General features: G+C 32.9%; 1 protein-coding gene across 1 annotated transcript in view; it reads left to right on the plus strand.

Moving 5' to 3' along the window:
* The first annotated feature begins 12,426 nt into the window (after positions 1-12,426).
* The window catches only part of LOC128989437 (uncharacterized), a 229,961-nt gene continuing 219,013 nt past the window's right edge, over positions 12,427-23,374 (plus strand). Inside the window, exon 1 of the mRNA XM_054411332.1 lies at positions 12,427-12,756. The gene's annotated coding sequence lies outside the window, so the exon portion shown is untranslated. The remainder of the gene's footprint in view (positions 12,757-23,374) is intronic.

Here is a 23,374-nt window from a genome sequence, read left to right on the forward strand (position 1 = left end):
ATCGGCTGTATGGACTATTAATTAATTAACAGTCCTGTCTAAAAAACATGTCGGCCTAAGTCAGCACCAAGACTACAAGATCGCGCCACTCAGCATACACTAATCTCCATTCAAACTTGGCTTAAAATAACTAACTTCGTATGGTCGCCATTTCAGTTTAAATTATTTAAGCATTAAGATGTTGTAGTGTTGTGTGGGGACTGTACTGCTTTACTGTTGCAATTTTAAAAAACATATTAATTCAACTATTTATAGGTAGTTTGAGTAATAATCGAATCAGATATAGACATACAAGATATTTTATTGCAGTTTTCTGGTTATAAAACACTTATTTAAAATTACTCCACATTTTACGCCATCCAGTACAACCTTTTAAGGACATCTTGTCAATTCTCGCTTCTGGTATTGCAATGATCCTTGCGACACATAATTGTAGAAGTGTCAGAGTGGTAAAGTTTTTATACATTAATGTCAGTATCGCGGATCTCCGGGACCACAGTCCAAGTACGACCGGTCTGAAGATGAGACAGAGCATACCGATCACACAGGCTGTGGTTCTGTCCATCATCGGCCAAGGCTGTGGCGTGTTTGGTAGCGTTCTACGGCAACATTTCACGTCATAGCGCAGGTGGTCGACGGTTTTGGCTGAAGAGGATATGGTCCTAAACAGCCGCAGGACACTAGGGTTTCAGCTCTCTGGACTGGAAGATCACGAAGAGGAGAAGAAGACGAGTTGGGACTACTTAAACAACAAATATTACAAGTTGGGTTTGGTTATGTTAGGTTATGCTACGTTTGGTTAGGTTAGGTTAGTAGTATCAGTGAGAAGCGACTTGTACAGAACCCGGTATGGATGATAAACATAAACAAATGACGTTGCTGGCCCAAATTCTATACTAATACCATTATTGGTTTAGACAGTTCCACTTAAGCAATGATAGATCATGTTTTTTTTTCGGCCAGTAACATAATTTGTAATGTTTTTATCCACACCGGTTCTGTTCAAGTATTCGTGGTGAAAATGTATCGCAATTTTTGTAACGTCACTGCTCAAAAGGTAAGAATTAAAAATTTTAAATATAGGCTACACATTATTACAGTTTATACATAGAAGATTTACATAAGATGAGTTTTTCATGCTTACTCAATGGTTTGGTTTTACAATGCTTGACCAAGGCTTTGGCTTGTTTGGTGGTTCAGGTTCGCGTTAGTTGTACAAGTTAACGCACTGCCACTTTACTGATGTTCGGCGGTTAAAATTTAAAACTCGTTTTAATTTGTTTGAATATTAATGTTACGTAATGCTACTTTTTTTAGTGTATTTTTTTGATGATCTGGTAGTAAAGGACCACGAAGGGAGTTACAGCGATAGAATCTAAGGAATGTTTAGATTAGGTTGTAAGGGCTAGGCTGATGCTATGACATCATTTTAGGGTTGCAATTGCTATATACAATCGGTGATTCAACATTTACAAGATGCTGCACTTGGTTAAACATATTATAACATTGGATCATTAGACACTCAAATCGTGATCGTATCACTTGAATCGCCACATTATTAGGCCTACATAGTTGTTGGAGAAAATAACAAGTTTATGTAAACAACATAAACAAAGTTGTCCTTAAATGTGACTAGACGAGTTTTTGTTGGTGATTTTAATTCTAATTACTTAGAAAATAACTAGTCTATGTAAATGAGACAAACATTGTTCCCTCCTATAACAAATATAGTAGGACGTAAAAAACTTGGGATTCCCTATTACGTAAAAGGTTTAAAACAGATACACTGTCGTAATGGGAACACTTCGTTGCAGTAGAAATTTCCACCTTTTTGTGTAGACTAGCTCGTGGAACACCAGTAAAACTCAATCACACTCACACAGTGATGTATAAATATATTTCAACAATAAGTGTCCGAGCTGATTGTTGACGCAATATTCTACCAAGAACATCAGGAAATTAACCAAAAAATATTTGTAACCTATTAAAGAAAACTGTTAAAAAGCAAAACCTTCTCTGATGATGATTACTGTATTTGATTTCTGGCTGAATTTTAAACAGTGTGTTTACAGCTATTGTATTGATACAATGCGATGTTTTGCAGTCAGCAAGTAGGAAAATGTCACTTAAACACAAATGGAAAATTTCGTGACAGAAATAAGTGTTTTTGTAAAGAAAACAATGTAAACACTTGAGGTGATTGAAGGTACGTGATAATGTGAAATGCTGATAAGGTACTTGAAATATTCTCATGCATGATCAGGTCCAGAAAAGCTATGCGCATAGAGATCAGATAAAGTATTGAACAGACAATTTTTCTGGTCCATGAACGAACATGGTTTGATGCACATGAAAGTACCTTTGAGTTACTAAGAATTCAAGAAGATGTCCATGCATTTTTGATAAGGTTTTGTCTTCCCTGACCATTTTTCGTATTGGTACGTGTAATAACTTAATCTTTTTTAGTGTAAATTAAGCTCACCTTACTAATGGTATGGACAAAATAGGCTTCATACACTTAAGTAAGGTGTAAAATGAGTAACGTCTTGCACACAAAATGTCACTACACCACTGGCTGAGATGCATTGAAATTTCAGAGGTGGTTGTTTAAGCGGTTGCCTTATTCGATATTAAATTACGGTTTCACCACTTCGATATCCTGGAGATTTACATACGATCCAATGCCAAATCCATCTTGGATGATCATCTTCATTCTTCAAGGCCCTCCAGTTGGACCGCCCGGGGGTAGGCTTGGGCTACAACTACAGCTACAGCGAGTCACAAAGATGAGCGCAGCGTGTGTGGAGTGAGAATTCGAAGAATCGACATTTTTTAGAATGTTGCTTCTTATGATACTCACCCCGTTTCAGTAACTTCTGCAGACTAAGAGAATTAGTAATTAATTTATTTAATTGGTATCCAAACACGTCAACACAATAGAGAAGTTAACGTTTTGGTCCACGGGTGATATAAATGACAAACAGAATGAGTACTTTGATTGTTTATCGCAGAACACACTATAATGTATATTTAGTATAGCATAAAACATGTAGGCCTAATATTATGGAGTGTAGAAGTTTACGAATTAAATGAATATTAACCTTGAACGAGCTGCAGTCGTCAAATGGTTCTAATTAATTACATCCGCTTGAAATGTTATGCAAATTTTACAAACTAAACAGACTAAAATGCAAATAAGAAAAATCTCTAAGATTGATTTTCAACCTTAAATAATTTAAAATATAACCTTTTTGAGGGAAGAGGACTCTTTTCTGTTGTGTAGTTCATCAGTATGTTGATTGTTTTATGGGCCATTTGAGGGATAAAGAAATACTACAGAACAGTATACAGTCAGTTGTGTATTAGAACAGTTTAAGTAAGCAAAATTTATTTCCATTAAGATATAAAATGTACTTATGATCCTTTGAACAATATTTTTTGTTACAGGTACTGAACTTCAAATTCTATTGATGTAATATGTAAGTGAACATCACAGTTTAAGTCGTAGTTTACTAAGTATAAATATGGTGTAAAGTGTATTATTGATGTGTTGTACAGTTTCAAATTCTACATGTGCCCATCCAACTGCCTTCACTGTGTAGTATTTTTCTAAAATTTATTTTAACGAATGAGGCAGCCATCGTTTCTCACCCCAGATAATTTTTTAGGTTCAGAAAATATTACTTTCAATAATTTGTATTTCTAACTCATTCTACTAATACGTAAACTGAACTCTTGCTACCCTCTTTATGACGTTTGGGCCTTGAAGAAAATACCGGCCACGTCACCAATTAAAATATTAAAACAATTTAAAAATTTGTATTACACTTTTCATGCCCAAGGTGTTCCAAAAAGTAGTTTAATAAACTTTAATCGAAAAAATTTGTTAAATTTTACTTTTTTTATCTACAAAATGAACTACAAAATATTCTTTCACGAACTTCACAATTACGAATGTACAAAACTAGCAGAACCTTCTGGTGTATTGTTTACGTACCAGACAGATAAACACAAACAATTGTACAACACTTATCATTCAAAGATCTCTGGACTTCCTACTGTTTAGTGTACGTTGTCGGGCCTGAAACGTCGTCTTGGCTCGTTTTATGACGTATTGTCTGTACGGTTGGTACGGTGCTACGGCGGCATTCTTTGCGTTTTACAACTGTAAAACTAGTGATAAACGGCAATAAGGAATAGCCTACGATTGGAATGCAAATTGTAGTTCAATAATTGTTTATGGTAGACAATGGCGTTGTGTTTCAAAGGAAGTTTAGTAAACAATAAGATAGTGCGCGTTAGACTTCTGAGGTTTAGAATCAGTGTTAAAACTATGCAAATTATAATTTTGTTACAAAAGTAATAGTCTGTGATTCCTTCTCATGCGTAGTTTTTGATAGGCTTGATATTGATTTCTATATTTTTTTTGTAAATTTGATGTTTGCTAGTGTTGTGTGTGTATTTAATTTCAAGGCGTAATAAGAGTAAAGAGTAGTGAGAAAAACTAAATTTCAAAATTTAGTCTTACGTACAAAAACTAGACATTTCTTTGGATGAGAGCTCTTTCTCTCAAGAACGGAGTTACACAGTTCGTTTCGGGAATCGTACAGTCCATTTTTTTGTAATTTTAGTTCCATATTTCTGTGAAAATATGTTTAATTTTGTTTATTTCAGTCAATCGTAATTTTGTGTTAATATTTTTTCTCTGAAATCTTGAAAAGTGTAAATAAACTTGTAAATACAAAGTACATAAAAAGTGTATTTTCAGATGTAAAACCTCTTCTTAGTACAAATATTTGATATTATGTATTATCATAATTTTTTTTCTCCATCGAACATCTGCTTACCGGGAAAATAATACATCGTTCAATAACTCCTCAACAATTTTTTTTTATCATATGGGCTTGGAATCCTTATAACTATATATATATATTACACAATATTATCATTATTTAATCTAAATATAATACCAAACGACATTGAATTGTTTTATTGTTTATATAATTAATCGTAGCCTGGTTAGGAAAGTCGGCCTCGTCTTTGACATGTTACTTGTGTGTGCTTGTATATTTGTGTGTCAGTGATATGTGTGTGTGCTGTTTTATGTGCACACACCTTAGCGATTCAAGGCCATTGTACCATGAGGAGTAGCACCTTTGAATGAATATGCACACATGATTTGGCATTTTATAGCCACTGGTCTTGTGTTAGCTTTAGTTGATTGAACAAAACATGCGGTAGATTTAGGAATATCTTAGCTATAATATCTGCTAGAAGCTAATTACATACAAGATCCTTCATTTATGCATTTAATGTTATTCAAGTGATTATTGGGTATATTTTCCATTTCGAGGGACGTCACCATCTCTTTGCTATGAGGAAAAGAGCCACGAGGAAAATAATTTTAGGGTATTTTCTCACCGGAGGGCAAGATCAGAATCCATCTCAAAGTGTCTTAAACTTATCTTTTTCTTCGATCGTGATGGAAAATTCCCTTATCAATTTTGCATAGAACATACAAATAATTTGATACTTCTGTTTTAAAAGTTATTGAAATAATCATCGTTTAAAGGTTTATTGTGTTTATTTTCCACCATTAAGAAAACAAGAGCTCGTGGAATTTTCAGATCTGACTCCGGTTTTCCGCAGCGGAATGGAACCTGATTGGGCTGTTCAGTAGGGATCTATTAGGCCAAAGATTTGTTAGCTCGTTATTAATTTTTCGTTTTCATTCGTTCGGTTATTTCTTTACATCTGACTGCTCTACATAGTCGTTGTCTTCAGCTATTGTCTACACAACGTTGCAAGGTTAGTTTACTAATCTTAACATGTTCTATGCTCTTTCCTTTTAAAGACGATTTCTTTGAGCAAAATATCCAATATATTAAAACCGTTGCCAATATTCTGCAATATTTTATGTAGACATCGCAGCTTAACAACATAAACACATATATCTTGACGTGCGCTCCCCGACTCTAGCCATAAACTAACCAGGGAAGATTGCACTGTAATTATCACTGATGCGGCAATACCAAGGACACGGGCTACATGTGGCCGTGCGGAACTACCTGGGAAATGGTCACTACTGTGTTATATGTTATATTGTTTGTTGTTACATGTTTGTTAAAAACATTAAGTTCTCTAATATCATATCCAACACCCACTGTGTTCCATGTCAACTTTGCAATAATTGACACCAGGAGTTAAGCACTACTTGCAACTTTGTTAGAAAAAATATATTATTCACAGAAAAACAAACAATCCGGATCGTTACAGAAGCCCTATACCAAGAATATACGAATTCACTTTGAAAAAACAACAACATCCTAACTTCAACCTGTATAACCTCTTTTTTTCTTTAAATATAGACAAGAATGTTCCAAACTCAATCTTATGTACAAAACGAATTTGAATTTAGACCGCCGTATTCTCGCCAAAACTAGCTCGACCCAAAAATTCACCATTGTAATATTATGTGTTGTTGTCTTCCAGTAGAGGAAACTCCAATCAGAAACAAAAGTCTTTTCTTCTGAAAGCTTTAGCATTGGATTATCCTTAAATTGGTTTACGATACCTGCAAATAGTAATCCTTTGTTGTTGTTTTGGCAAATAGTTTAGAGTCTAGACTTTACTTCAGCTTCAGCCCGGTCACGTTGGTTTTTGTCAATGTTCCTTCGTGTGTTTCGTGTTTTGTAAAACCGTTTATTTGTTCTATGATTTCGTATCTCGTTCGTGTCTCGTCTTTGTTTTATTTATTGAACTCTGTTACCTTCAAATGAAGTGATCAACCAAATCAATCAAAAATCACTTTATTCAACATGAAATATACAGGAATACATAATCATTGTAAGAATAGTATCCCCCGAATAAACTACAAGTCCGTGCTCGAGGGAAGAGGGAAGATCACCTGACACCTTGAGGCTCGATGAAACTCCTGAAAGGCCTGAAAAGAGCCGAAACTAGTTGCCAAAACAGCAACTTAGGATTACTATATGCAGGCATGGTAAACCATGTTATAATATGTGTAATATGTGTTAATACAGTAATCCATAGGTTAAACAACTCTTTGTAAATGAAATTAGATTACCAATATGAAATGTTAATCCATACAATTAGAAAGTGGTGACAGTCCGTCTTCCCAGCTCGCGAAACCCACTTAATCTAATTATGTGATTTCCAGCAAATTTCCCTACAGGGAAGTAGCGGTTTAAATAACACCTGTAAGATTTGCATCTCCGGATCCATAACAGCTTACTCCCTTGACTGCATTCACTGGCTACAGTTGCCTACTAATTTTATTCTGCCAGACAGTTGACTGAAATAAAGCAATATGAATTTTTGGGTAATTTAGTATTATACCGACCACACTTTTAAATAGACTTCCAATAAGATTTTAATCAGTTTAAATAACAACATCTTCATAACCTAACGTAACATAACCTAACCTAAACCGTATGTTTTATCTATGCCTAAACTAACCTAAAACTTAGTCTACCCTTAGGTTAAGTTAGGTTATAATTGATAGGAGTGATCGGTATAATACCAAAGTACCAATTTTTGTATAAAGTGATAACAACGTAATTCTTTAACTAATTAAGGTACCATATATATTTTTTGTACCTTTGAATCACTCTTCTTAACAATTAGAAACCCCTTAACATACCTTTTTACAGGGTTGAAATATTCTACACTGCAATTAGTTTCCAATCGGGTGATCCAATAAAACAAGAATCAAACAACCTCGTACAACTTGAACTTTGAAACCCAATTAAGTGAAGACCTGAATGTTGATTAATAGTTGCTAGTAAATATAGTATAAACTCGTTCATTTGGCACCGATTAACTTTGAGTGCTTAGGCAACATGGTAACATAAACTAGATTCACAGAGAATTAGTATGCTTCAGCTGATAATTTTCCATATTTTGCATTGTTGAAACTGCACCTAAAACAAGCACAGCGGCCGATCAAAACACAACATTCTCTACGGTTCTATGACATCAGCGTATGTGCATATCCTAAAGCTATTCCAGGTACTGAGGTGTTAATTACAATATGAAAGACGCCGTGGTAATATTATTGCCTAGCTTACGTAGGCTATGTGTGAGTAATGAGTGTAGAATATACGGAAAAGTAGTTTCGTAAAATACAGGGTTAGGCAAAAGTCTGGAACCCCCCAGTTAACTTTTTAACGCGTTGCAGTAGGAAAACCAAACTCAGCACATATTTACAACATAAAAATCGCGCTGTTTCATCAAAGTTACAATTTTTCCCCAGCCCCAGCCCCAAATTTTTAAATGTAGACACCTATCATGTGACCCCTCATTTTAAAGGGTTTATCAAGAGAAATGGAATTGCGCAAACCAGAGGTCAATATCGCATAACTAATCAAAATGGCAGTCATTTTTAAATACCCGCTATTAACTTTTTAACAGGTTATAGCAGGAAAACTAAACTCAGCATACCTTTATAAAAAAAAGAGAGTTCACCTTTCAGTATTAAAATACAAAATTTTTAAAGTTAACTGGGGGTGTCCAGACTTTATCTTGCTTGCTCATCTTAAATAATTAAAATGGCTGCCATTTTGATTAGGGGTGCGATATTGACCTCTGGTTTGCGCCATCTAATTCTTCTTTATAAACCCTTTAAAATGAAGGGTCACATGATAGGCTTTTACATTTGAAAATTTGGGGCTGCCCCCAAAATAACCCATTTTGGGGGCTGGGGCAAAGTTGTAACTTTGATGAAAAAGTGCGATTTCTAATGTTGTAAATATGTGCCGAGTTTGGTTTTCCTACTGCAACGCGATAAAAAGTTAACTGGGGGGTTCCAGACTTTTGCCTAACCCTGTATACAAGTTAATTTCTTTTATAGAGTTGTTATTAATATTAGTTTTATTATAATAAACAATTTTAGGTCCGTGCACAAATATTGCTTCAAGCTTTCAGGAAAAGTTGTTGGCGAGTGACGAATGATTATTCTGTCTCAATCAGAATATTTTTTTTGTTTTACAAAAGTCTTTAAATTCGCCTTCGTAAAGGAGTTGGACTTGTGTGCAAATTAAGTAAGAATCGTTGGCTAAGTACGTAAAACAAAAGTATTTGTGTATATCGCCATAGAGTAAGCATACAAAGGAGTATGCTTAATCCATCATATGACCTTATTTAGTCGAACTTTCTATGACGTTGTTTAAAATTGATTCATTAATAAGTTGACATAAAATATTCAAACTGACTATGATTCGCCGAACAAAAACAAACCTTAAAACTGTTTTAAGGTAATCTACAAGAATGAGAAATCCATTACTTTGTTCAGACTCAGTTCTGTAGTCAGTATTTTGAAATAGGCTTTAATTTTTTCCTATATTGAAACCAAATGCACGTTTTTAAAATAGACGAAAGTATTATTTGCACCGCTTATTTTCTTCAAACATAAGTTTTCTAGAAAACATTTTGAAATATCTTTTTTAATACTCTCAAGTAAAAATAAATAAACGTAATATTGTTGAGCACAATTCCTTATTTATTCTTGGTATTTTATGTAATAATCTGTTGTCGTACCTGTCTTTACATAATACGTCTAGAACAGTTTCATAACACATACACATGTACATAAATACATTGACTGATTGACTGTTATTAATATCATACCAAGTCAATCTCCATTTGTTAATCTAACTAGACAATCTAATTGGACAGAAACATACCTTGTAATTATCTTCAGCTAATAGGCTACATAAGGATGACTATTCTATAAAATTATATGTTCGATCCATGGTTCTCAGTTATTAGCTTGCTCCCATAAAAACTATCAAAGATTTACGCGAAATTTAGTGTAAGCCCCGCAACATTTGCTAGTTTTGCATTAAGTTTTAAATATGATATTTACCTGTGGAAGCGTATAGTGGGTGACCTCGCTATGGTTGACATTGAAGCGAACTGTCGCTTGGTAAAAAACCTAATGCAAGTCTCAGCCGTTGTGAAGTTACTTCCGTGGTAGCACTAGGAACACTTATAAAATGAATTTAATAACAGCTGATTCCTGTCTTGCCAAAGAGGGATGGTTGTTAACGCAACACTTTTTCGTAACTGCAATAATTAAACTTACTTGTGTTAATTATTATGTATAAGTTGTTCAGATTAAACATATGTTGCAGATTAGTCATACTTATGATTCAGCTTGAGACAATGTATATAGATATAGAGGGGTTGTAATTCATTCCTGCGTATATACAAAAAAAATTTTGATATTTGATATTTCACCAAATTCAAAACCTGTAAACAAAACGTCAACTTTTTCTCATCGTTCTATTAATAGTGCTGTGTGATGTACATCTTTACATCTATTACAAACAAATGGCGCAACTGCAAAATAGAACTAAAGAACAGAAGACATTAAGATTAAGTCAACGTTAGTGCACTCAAACACAACCAGTTATTAAACATACACCAAATCAACATTCAGGATTTAGAATTGGAGAAAACTCTACTTGCGGCGTCCAAAGTCAATAACTTCAATATTAAAATGCTACTTTGTTAGCTAAATAAACCCATTGGTGATTGGCGTGATTTGAACGTCACCTTCAACACAAAATGCTTGTAATCCAACAACTAGAATCCACGCAGTGTTACTACTTACATATTTTTATCATCTATTTCCATATAGGCCTACTCATCAGCATTTTATGAAGAAACTTTGAAAAATTAATCTGCAACTGAGCGCCGTCCGAGTCGAAACTGGTTGCTAAAACTTGTTCTGACAATGATTTACAGTTTTAATTAATGACGGTGGTCGGTAAGTCTGCCTGCTGAGAGGCTACATCGGGATACTTGTAACGCCTGCCTTTTCCACAAACACAATATTACTGGTGAGGCTACATGGAAATTTACTACTTGTAACGCCTGCCTTTCCTAAAAACACAATATTACTGGTGAGGCTACATGGGGATCCTTGTAACGCCTGCCTTTCCTACAAACACAATATTACTGGTGAGGCTACATGGAGATCCTTGTAACGCCTGCCTTTCATATATTCACATGTGAATGTGTGAATTGCAGAAAATACTAGTATTTCTTCAGTATTTTTATATAGCTCTAATAAAATTTCATGTTGTAGTATAAGGACAGTATTTACATAAAATTAACAAGTAGAGCAGCCTTAGAAAAAAGATATCATCTATATTGTGCTATACATACTTCAAATTGAGAAAGGGAACAAACTAATTAAGATTTTACCATGTTACCAAACCAAGAACATAATAAATATCCTCTTGTAGATTGAACAAATCTCAAAATATTGCCTTTCAAAATTGTTTGTTATCTCTGGATTGCTGACAAAATATTTTTGGATAGTGATTAAAGGAACCTCTAATCAGGCATTGCCTAGAGGCCCAATATTGTCTCGGTTGCAGTTTAAATGTTTTTTTTTCTAACAAGTATTATAGAATTATGAAATCTTCTGTCTTTTGTGTTTTGTAAATATTAGTTTAAGAATATATATGTTAGGAATATATATGCATACAAGATGTATTATTCACTGTATACAAGGAAGGTATATTATTAAGATATGTACATATGTTAAATTTGTTGTTTAAAAGAAAATACAAAAAACTCTGTGCTGTATACAAAACTGTAATTTGAGAAAATAAATGAATTTGAATTTGAAATGCATATCGAATAAAAAAATACTTGAAATAAAAACTCAATCTTTTGGATGTGCGGATTTTAAAATTCGGAAAATAAGAATTTGAAAACGTCATTCCTAAATCGTTTCCATTTAGTGGTTGTAGCCTTTCAGCCTTGGTAGTTGAATAATTAATACAGTGGAAAACTTGTATGACTAATATAGGTTAATTACCTTGTGTCGATAGTTCATTTGTGTGATTGTCCACGCGCGTTATCTTCTGTATCATCATCAGGTGTTAAATTACAATTCAGTTTCTTTCATCCATTGGGTTGTTATTGTTGCAAATTTAATCAAAATCCGAAAACTGCATCAAACTCCTTAACATTTTAGATTAGAATACTCAATTAATTTTCATAATTAATTTCATATCTAAAATGTGTACTAAATTATGTGTCACCTACCAGGATACAAATTTACCATACCTTTGTTTTTCTAGGTAATAGGCATATCCAAACAATTTTAATTAACAAACTAACAATTTCATATACGACCAAATATTTGCTTAGTCACCGTGACTTTGCTTTTAACCGGGAAACCCCACAGAATTGCAAGTCGTTCATGTAATTTTCCTTGTCACCTCAAATAATAAGCGTGAAAATAAAACAGGTGATATCAGATGATAACCCAACAGGAATATTAACGACAGGTTAGTGTGAGTAGTATGACGTCATATATCATTGTTGAGCTGTAGTTCACCAGTGGTCCGCCGCGCGGCTGAGCGCTAGTGCACCAAGCAGGTTGCCACTTCGCGGCAAACCTTCCTCCGAAATGAATTTGACCGCAAACTGTCTGTAATGTTTTCACCAAGTTTTCGCTGTTTTGGTTTTGAAAAAGTTGTGTTTTTGATCATACAGTGGCGTAAACTTCGGTTAAAGTTGATAGGTTGAGAAACAAGTTGTCAAGTTTCAGTATTTTAGTTGATTTGTTTTTCAAAGTTGTTTTTGAACAAGTTTTCGAAGTGTAGGCTACTTAATTTTTAAATTTAAGTGGTTTTACTGTGCTTGTGTCATACGTTGGATATTTGAAATGGATAACATATCTTCGTTTGTGATATAACCTTGATAATATACCAGGTATGTTTTAGTTGTTATTATTTTTAATTTACTGTACGATTACAACCACGGTCGGATTAATGCATGTTTCTTTATAGCCGTTTTTTGATAGTTATTAGAAAATATAATAGGGGTTTTACAGAAAACTTGCATTAAAATGGTAAATAATTCAAAATGTTTAGATATTCAATATACATAAAATTAAAGAGAGCATAATCGCTTCTACACCGTAAAAAGTTAATAATAAGAAATTAATGTTATTTAAAACCACTGAATGTTGAATTAACGTAATATGTAGTTTTTATCATTCACGGTCACAGGATTAATTAAGTCTTTACATCTGTTTAAATCATTATGTAACTCGATAGCGTTTCATTATCAGGTGCTGGCATTAAAACTTTATCACATAAATAACGTAATTCAAGCGTTGTTATTTTAAAATCTTCATGATTTATGACTTTCATAGTCATAAAAAATTTATTAACTTAGTAAAATTCAATTGCGTGTGATTTATTTTTCTCTTAATTTTATACATCAATTTATACATCAATTCAACGAATAAAATTTACAGATGCACTTAACTGGCATGTTACATTTTTACCTATTGTGCCTCGAAGTTATAAATTGAACAATACTTAAATTGTAATACAATATTAACAGTCATGTTTATTAAAACATAATTTTAAATAATAACAATATGAATTCCGTTCCAGTTCTTACAACTTTAGTTATTATAATGATTTTTTATTAATTATTGACCTTTACCTTACAATTTTTTGCATTCTCAAGGACTCAGTAAGGATGCGGTAAGATAATATAATAGTTTTGGAAGTCGTTTTCCTCTAGATTTCCTTTTAGTTGACCAACTAATGTTATTCTAAGCTCATTCTGCGTTGCCTTCAGAATTATAAAGCTGAACATAAGTTTAGAGGTGTTCTACTTGTCTTCTTATAATAAAGTTATTTTTGTCACTGTCATCATGATACATGTAATACTTTAACACTTGGATTCGCAACATACATATCTCATAGCATTTATAATCAAATATTGTTGAAACTTTTTTAACCAGGTATTGGCGAATGAAGATGTTAAATACTGTATATTATTTTACTGAATAGATTTTTGTACCAATGTATTGAAAATATACAGTAGAACCCAAATAACGAGACTTTAATAGAGATTATTAAAAAAGACTTGATAAAAAGGTTGACATTTTATCGAGGTTTGCAATAACATTTGATTAGGGATAAAACAAATTCAAGAGGATTTGAAAATTACACTTGTTATCAAGAGTGACGTTTTATCGAGGTTCCACTGTATTTTGTCACTTTCATAAGATTCCACAGATTTACACAAGAGTTTAGCTAGATAAATATATTTTGTATTAAAATAGCACATATAGACTTTGTTTTATACTTTAGTAATGTCAAAGCAGATCTTTATCGAGCCACATTTCTTCTAGGAGATGGATTAAAACATGTTTGAGAAAACAAGACAACAAGATTTCTTTTCGTTTTTATGAGATGCGTTGGAGTTAACACATGGTATAGGAAAAACTCAAAACAAAAATATTTACATAGTTTATTTATAAAATTGGTTATCTATGCCAAAGGTTATCGTCACAAATGTGTTGCTTTGAGTAGGTGTTTCAGTTCTAATATCATTTTGAACTATTTGGCTTCTGTCAGTGCCAATAGGGAAGTACTAAACTAGTCGCAGAAATAAAAGTGTGCCACAGATAATATAATCGGGTCTATGTGTATTGTATATTCGTATAGGCCTACTTATAGAACCTTATCCTCATTGTTTACAAAATTTATCAGTTCAAGTTTGTAGAATTTTTATATTGAGAAATTTTGTATATCGTTACTTTCTTCTATTTCTATTGTGTTGCTCGGTGGGTTCTGAATAACTCTATCGCTCTGACATTGTGCACATAATAATGGTTGACTTGATTTGTGCCTTACCTTGATTAACTAGTGACAAACACTATTACAAAACACTTTAACACACACAAAGTAACAAACACTTTACTAGAAATCTCGAGTGTTTTGTTTTCATTTACTGAATTTTTATTTGACACAGACTCGCACACTAGTGTTGTATTTTGAAATTAAAATTACATAGGTTAAATAAATGTACTACATGAATGTGTTGAGTAGATTGGTCACTAACTCGTCGGCTGATTTCGTATACAGCAACATTTGTTAGAGCTGCAATGGTCAATGAAACCATAATAGTCTGCAATTAACTTATTGGTTATTGAAATACTTTACAAACCTACATTATGACCTTGGACTACGAAACAAGACTGATGAACACATCATGTAAGTGATTTGACACTTAAAAAAATAACTCTAAAGTAGCTATCCGATATTTAAATAGTCCATTGTGTTCAGACTAAAATTTTAATATTGAAGTCCACGACTTATCATATTTCCTAACAAACGGTAAAAGTGAAAAAAGGTTTAATTTCTAAGAAATGCAGATTTTCGGGTTTGTTTATTGATAACTGTTTGGATTTAGAATGGTGTGCGCTTTTGACAGGTACCTATGTTTGTTTTATTTTATTAAAATTATAAAATCGACTCGCAAATTAAGTGTAGGCTACCAAGCAGCAGTTCCATTTATCAGACATGTTATACTGATAAAAAAAAGTTTTCGACATAGAGATGCTGGAAATGATGGTATTACTTCAAATAGTTCATCATTTATAACCACTTATACCGTTTTTATTATTAAAGAATATTTCAATTGCAGATTTTAACAAGCTTTAAATTATTTCATTTACAGTATTTAACAAAATGTATTTAATAGAGTACTATAAAATAATTTTTAAGTTGTCCCAATAGGAGCCAGTCAAAATATTACCATCAGAAACAAAATATTAAATTGTTTTTTTATTTATTGCAATCTAAAATAATTTTAGAATTTTTTTCTGAATTTTTATAATATTTTTTTTCAATAAAAACATTTATAATGTATACCGACGGTATGTTAAACAATTATACTGTTCTTTAGATACATGTACAACTCCCTATGTAACATACATGAATGACGTCACATTGTCTAAGGCCCCTGTTTACTACGCATGCGCAACGGAGACGTTTCGCGCAGTTGCGCTGGTCGGCGTCAGGGTCAAGGCCAAGCTTCGCCCCCCTGGCGCTGGACCGCTGCTCTAGGAATGCGCGAAATGGTAAAACCTCCCGCGTGTGCACCGCGGTCATGCAAGCCGTTCAAGAGGCAGAGTTCCCTGTATATAGATTTTTGCAGGTTACTTTTTTACAAAATCTTTTTAAATCGTCTAATATTAAATTTAACTTGTAACTGTTGTTTGTTATACGTTTATAATATTTTGTATTTACTTCGTTGTCAGAGGAACGTATACAGATGCTTACCCCTCATCTAAAAATTAAAAAAAAGAGTAAGAAGAACTAATCTAATTATTTACATCTGTGCTGCTATGCCCGTGCTTCACAAAGGGAAGAGGACGCAAAAGACAATTGATGTGTTTCTTTAGATCTACTTTCTGAAATAGTTACACATCCATCTTTCATTTTAGAAACAGTAGTAAAATTCTATAATTATAATTGGCTCTCATTAATTAAACATAGCCAAAAAAATAACTCACAAATTACCACTATGTATATAAAACCAAAACAGAAACACGTTCATACTGCTAATAATGTTGGTACTAAAATGCTAATCTTAATTTTATGTTTATCCCTAGTTTAAATAAGGCTCTTAACACAAATATTCTGTAGAAATTAGTGGATTGTTTTTCTTTATCTTGTGTCTTCCTCTTAAGTATTAAATTAAGATACTTCTAATCCATGTTTGTAGAGTTTGTTAGGCTACAGTTTTTAATTTTCAATTTAATGTAGAAAAATGTGCAAATAGTGTAACAAAAAGTGTGAACACGGATATTCACGGATAAACAAGTAATATTTGACTTATTTAGGACCAATCATAAATAATGACACTTTAATAAAGTGATATTAATAACCTCTTTTAGTTCGTTAATAATGATTGTATTGATACTTGTTTGCGTGATGGACTACTGAGATTAGTTTGTTCAGTTGCCCTTCAAAGTCTCAACATCTCATTTTATTTTAGTTGATCAATGCCCGTGTCATTTAAAATTTAACCGCAGAAAACTCAGGTATTTCCACCACCTATGTTTTTCTTCGTTAAAAGCATTGCTAACCACAAGCAATTGAAACCCCATAAAAAAAATATAATTTCCATATTTATCTTAAGAATTTATTTAATAATTAGGTTAAATTCAAATAAAAGTTTGTACAGCCAGATACGTAACAGACATACCTGAAACAGTAGGGATAACGTTAAAAGTATTTGCTGGGGCAGGAATCTTATTTAAGGACTGGCTTAGCTTTGCACGGTCCTAGCTAGTGTAAATCAATTTACCAACTTTAACTTCGATGAATACATTAAACAACCTAATTAAAATCCAGTCTTTGGTTGACCTTACTAATGCTCTCCGTCCCAAAATGGAAACCTCAATCTATATCCATAATACGCGAAGCCGTTTTCGTGAACAATATCCCTTATTTGTGGACCAATTTCTACGATTGAGGTATCAAAACATTTGTATTAAAAATACTCAGAGAAAGGAAAATAAATATTAATTTATTAACAATTAGCATCGAGTCTGTTTAGACCACTTGACCAGCCCTACATGAAGCTTTAGTGGGCCACTCTCTGACACAATCGAACTATACAAGAGCAGGGTCGAACCACCAGTTATTATTTTCATTTTGGGCAGCCGCCAACGCATTTTTCGACCACGTACTATTTCGAAACAAACACGACTGAGCGCCAATGCCAATACTGACCCGAACAATGTCACGACTATTACGAAAAGTGACATAGTTACTAAACACGCTGGGGGTAATTTAAATAAGTAATTCACTTGAAAATATAAACTAATATCGGTATCCATATAAACTAAACATCTTTCCCCAAAAAAGTCGTTAAAACCGAATGGAAATTGTTATATATACAGGAAGTGTCATGTGAATCCTATTAAATAATCTTTAATGTCTAAGATAATTCGGAGACTTTAATTGGCGGGTCTTTTAGGGAGAGAGACGCCACTCTTTACACTGCGCTGCAGCGATTTGGTTAGAATAATTTAGTTTTATAATAACAAACACGGTAACATTCATACAAATTTGCCGTATTCAAAGCACATGAATAGAACACGAATACAAAATTGACATATTTGTAAACCTGTTTCCTTAACTCCTTAACATAAAATCACAACTATCGTTTCAGTTAATTTTACCTTGTTTGTTATCATCGTAAACTAAATTAAGCTAACTTAACCAAACTCAATCAAACTTAACCACTGAAGCTCATTTTTAAAACGTTTTTATTATGTCGCTTTCTTGTCCGCTACAAATTTTGCAACCGATTTTATACTAACTTCCCGATGAGCTAGGGACTTGAAACTTGAAACATATCTCACAAATGGAAGACAATGCAATATTATACAATTTAATTTTCATATTTACCTTGGGCTACGCCCCATGGGCTTGTTTTTATTAAATCGATTTCTTGCAAATTTTGATACTTCCCGATGAGCTAGAGACTTGAAATTTGAAACATAGCTCACAAATGGATGACATTGCAATATTATATCATTTAATTTTCATATTTCCCTTGGGCTACGCCCCATGGGCTTCCAAATTTTTCATGTTTACATTTTGAAAAATGTTTACATTGTAAAATTTTGAAAAAATGTAAATAAATGTATCGATTAATTTAAGTCAGCTGTAAATAATTAAATTTGACAGTTCAAAGAGCAGAGGTTAAGAGGTACAAGTTATGCTCCCAAGAGATTCTTTATACAAACGTTTCAAAATATAGATAAAACAATCTGATTGCAGATATAAAGATGTTTATTAATAATGTAAATTGTTATTTATTTATTGTTCTATAAAGTAAACAATAAATTAAATAGATTGATATATTTATAGTTAGTAGGTAGGCCATACATTCAATCTAATACTTAATTATATGAAAAGAAACTCAAATAAACCTTAGATTTCCCACATGCCTTTGTCTTAATCTGATATAGATGCTTGAAATGGATTTAACATCCTCACGCATTAAAAAACTAAAAAATGGAAAATAATTTATAAATAAAAAACTTTTTTAAACAAAACCTTTTTAAACGCCCTAAAAAGTAGAAAATAATTTACAAATAATTTATAAATATGTTGAGAGAGTATAAATACTTGTACGATTTAAAACGAAAAACGTGGGGTGCATGCAATAGATAGTTTACCTTCACCTACTGAATTAAGGTATTATTATCAATTAATTGCATGCACCCAACGTTTTTCGTTTTAAATCGTACAAGTATTTATACTCTCTCAACATATTTATAAATTATTTGTAAATTATTTTCTACTTTTTAGGGCGTTTAAAAACGTTTTGTTTAAAAAAGTTTTTTATTTATAAGTTTTGTAGAGTTTTCTTTGCTTGCCCCCAATCGAATTTTCTTTGTTCACATTTCGTTGTCGTAAACATTTCAGTTTCAAGAACAATTTTGTTTCAAGAATATCAACATCTACCTATTAATAGCATCACTCATTTATAACCCACTGATTTCAGGGACCTAATTTTTAACTTTTTGTTTATACAAGATTTTCAATAATGATTGGACGAATAAAATATTAATAAATATTTTATCAAACTCTAACCAGAAAACTTTGCCCGCTTACCAGCCATTTCAATTTAGAAACATTTAGGCCTGTAAGGTGTTTATAGTTTTTAGACAAATCCTTACTATCCGTCTGAGTTGAATGTTTTATATTGAGTTTACTTTCAGACCTTCACCTAAAAAAAGACGGATCTAAGACTTCGCAGGGTTTGTGGGAGTGTAGATAAGATAAGTGTAAAATATAACAAGCCTTCGTAAATGCAAACCTAATTGTGTCTGAACTTTGTTGTGCTTACTAAAATGTCTACTTTTTAAATCACACGATAGGAATACTTCATTAAACCATAGTTTGATTATATTGACGACAATATCTTTTCGGTTTCAATAAAGCTTCCCAAATGTATGTTGAAAAGTTATACCAAAATTTAACGGAATAAGTTAGATTAGACAGATTAGGTTACCTTACCCAACCCAACTTTAACCTGTGCTAATCTAAAGTATTTTTCACAGGCCTTTTTAATATAATTTCGTTTATAATTTTAATTTTGTTTAATAAGGCAGAAACATTTTAAAAGATTAGGAATTTTCTTATAGCAATCCAAATGTATCTAACCAGGTTTACAACTGAATATGATTACTATACTTTTTTTAGTAGACCTAATGAAAGCCAATAACGTCTTTTGGTGACAATTTAAACCCCTGGATACACGAACTATCTAGTACGTTGGCAGTTCAATTAGTATTTAAATGGTAGGAAATTTAAAAAATCGGTGTTTTGTTCAAGGACCTTGGGTTAGTTAGGATAGTTAGCGCAAAAATATAGAAAAATTACTATTTTATCAGAAATTCGTTGACAGAGTGCACAGGAACACTATGACAAGAGTAGGCCTACTTCATTAATTATAATTTACGTATACACAACTATAGTGATAGTTTATTGGATTATAGTTTTGCCATTCAAACCGTATTTCACGCATATTCACATAGATATTCAGACACTTCTTATGACGTCAGCTTGACTTGCAAAACTGATTAGGTAAAATTATCGACAGTTAGTGCTAACAAGTATTTTCACATAAGGTGGAGAACATTGTATTGTTGAGGTTGTGGACTGAGTCAGTTGCTCTTGTTCAAATATCACCTGTACAAACTAAACTTGAACATCAAGTGTTAAACCACCTGACAATGGCAAACTTTCTGCGTACAATTGTTGTGGCATTGACAAAAGGGAACGTTTAAGTGTGAACAAAAAATCATGATGTTTTGTTTCAAAATGCCGTACAACCAAAGTTATTTTTACAGTAAAACATTAATTATAATTTTTGCAAATTTCTGTGTTTGAGAAAAATGTACATATTGGTATTTCGTCGATGTAAACGAACTGAGATTCATGTTGATTGAAAGATGATTCGTTATAAGTTTTATATTACTGTGATTTTGGATTTTAATTTTTTCCGACAAAAATCTTAGTCTTCGATCAAGATTTGTTTGTCAATATATTTACGATTGTTTTAGCTAAGTATTATTTAAAAATAAACCAATGCAATTTGTGTTAGTGTGTTTTATTGTGACTAATAAGTGACATAAATAAGACGTGTTAAACTTTGCCATTTAGACTGTTAATTAGTTTTGTGAAAATAATAATCATAACTAAGTTAATAACTAAGCTGCACACCAAACCATGGTAATCAAACTATATGATGTAAATTATATGATGTAAATTAATAGCTGACCTTATATAAACTACCATTTTCGTAGTTTATTTTAACACCCATTTCTAATGCTAACCAAAATACATGTTCAATTTCAAATGTCCGATTTGGATGACCCCTTTAAGTATTTACCGGTGTTGAATACTAAAAAACTCTCCGTCAAAGTTTGGCTTGCCCGCTTTGTTTGTCCCTACGCCAACTATTTTCGCTTTGTTTCAAATAGTAATTGTTTGTTTATTTCTATCTGTTAACGATTGTGAAGGGGTATTTGCGTTAAGCCCAATTTAAAATACCACTTACCTTGTAAATTCGATTGTATGTCCAAATTTCGCCAACCATTTAACTCAGCTGTTTTGGGCAAAACTATTCGTGGTGTAAGATTTAATACTTGAATAGCCGTGGCCGTATCGTCACTTAGTTAGGCTCGTAACCGTAAGGTTAGGCTAGGTTCAGCAAAGCACTTCAATTTTTTATCACATGCATTTGTCAATTATAGTTAATTTCTTATTAATTTTGTTAACACTTCTGTGTATAATGTCTACATTGAATCAGAAATAAATGATGCTGTAAAAAAAAATCACAACTTATTTGGTTTTGACTTATATACAGTCAGCCTTAGTTTAGACTAGGAGCGATAATGAAGAAACCCTCAGTAAGGATAGGTTAAATAAGCTAGGTGATTGTTTTAGAAAAACTCTTTACATCCCATGCAAGTGATACATACTTCTGTACAACTCGTGTTTGTTATCACAACTGTTTGGTACGATCAGTTGCGATCTAGAAATCACGAACACATGTCACTATGTCATATGTTGGTCATGTTAAGTTATGTTAGCTAAGGGTTGAATTCACTTTAATATTCAATTAATTCACTTTCCGCTTACTAGTCAGGGGATCACAACTTCACTGTTGGTTATTAAACTGAAACCGATACGATTAGTCATAGTTTCGACTACAAGATCGAGTAAAAAGTCCCTTAGGTTAGGTTAGGTTGTGTTAGGTTGGATCAGGAAGCGAATTGTATCCTGATACGAGACTACTAGTAGAGACTACTGCCGCAAGTGACAAGTCCCTCAGTAAGGTTAGGTAGGGTTAGGTCATGTATGTCCTTAATTCGCTTTTCACTCTCGAGCCAAGTGATCACAACTCATGTTAGTTATCATAACTGTTTGTTACGAGACTAGAGCCTACGACCGCAAGTGACAAGTCCCTCAGTAAGGTTAGGTAGGGTTAGGTCATGTATATCCTTAATTCGCTTTTCACTCTCGAGCCAAGTGATCACAACTCATGTTAGTTATCATAACTGTTTGGTACGAGTCTAGAGACTACGACCGCAAGTTCCAAGGCAGACGGGCGCGGCGCTGACTCGGACTGGGTCAAGAACGCTCAACCAGGAGGTCGGTGGATGGTGGTTGTGTGCAGCTTTCGTGATGCACTTGCCTTTTAAAGGTTTAAATGGCAAATTTAAATACTTACTCGATCCATGTGTAAAAGGGCATGCTTTAAAAGTAAAAGAAATTTCGTGGTATAAATCTTATATTTTTAATATTCTAGGGGTAGCTAAAAGGTAAGATAACATTTTGTTGTTCAAAGTCTCTTTATTGCATTCTCGTGCATGCTAAAAACGAAAAATGTATTTTGTACATTTAAATAAATTTCAAGGGGTTTCTAATGATGCTGAACAGAATCAATCAATTTGGTCGATCTACGTCGTTTAGTATTTGTATTTTTAACAAACATAAGAACTCCTTACTTATGTTTGTTAAAATACAAATACTAAACCGTTAAAGTCTCCGTAAGAAGGTAGTTCTACTGCTTGCTAACTATAAAACAAAATTCTCATTTTTGGTCGTTCGAAGGCACTTTAGTAATTGCCGAACATAAAATTTTTTTGATTGTCTCTAAGTCTCCTAGTGGTGTTCTATAGTGTGAATTTGGGCCAAATATTTGGTGGAGCAGTATGAATGCTGAAGAGGACTTAGTCCTAAAACAGCCACAGTAGCTTTTAAACCCACTGTAAAATCACGTCGACGACTTGAATGGCAATCATTTGAATGCTGTCTGATAATATTAAAAGTATCGATGAGCATTTTGAGCAGAGAGCACAGAATAGAAATGAGCCCCTTTGTTTCAGATGGGTTGTTATTGCTCCATTAGAAATTATTTTCAAATATTTGACAAAGTTTTCACCTAATGGATTGTTCAATGCCAATCCGCAGACATAAATCTCTATTGT

Source organism: Macrosteles quadrilineatus, unplaced genomic scaffold (genome assembly GCF_028750875.1).
Source record: "Macrosteles quadrilineatus isolate MER2022 unplaced genomic scaffold, UCM_ALF_1.0 Scaffold_1__1_contigs__length_201487025, whole genome shotgun sequence".
NCBI classification, from domain to species: Eukaryota; Metazoa; Arthropoda; class Insecta; order Hemiptera; family Cicadellidae; genus Macrosteles; species Macrosteles quadrilineatus.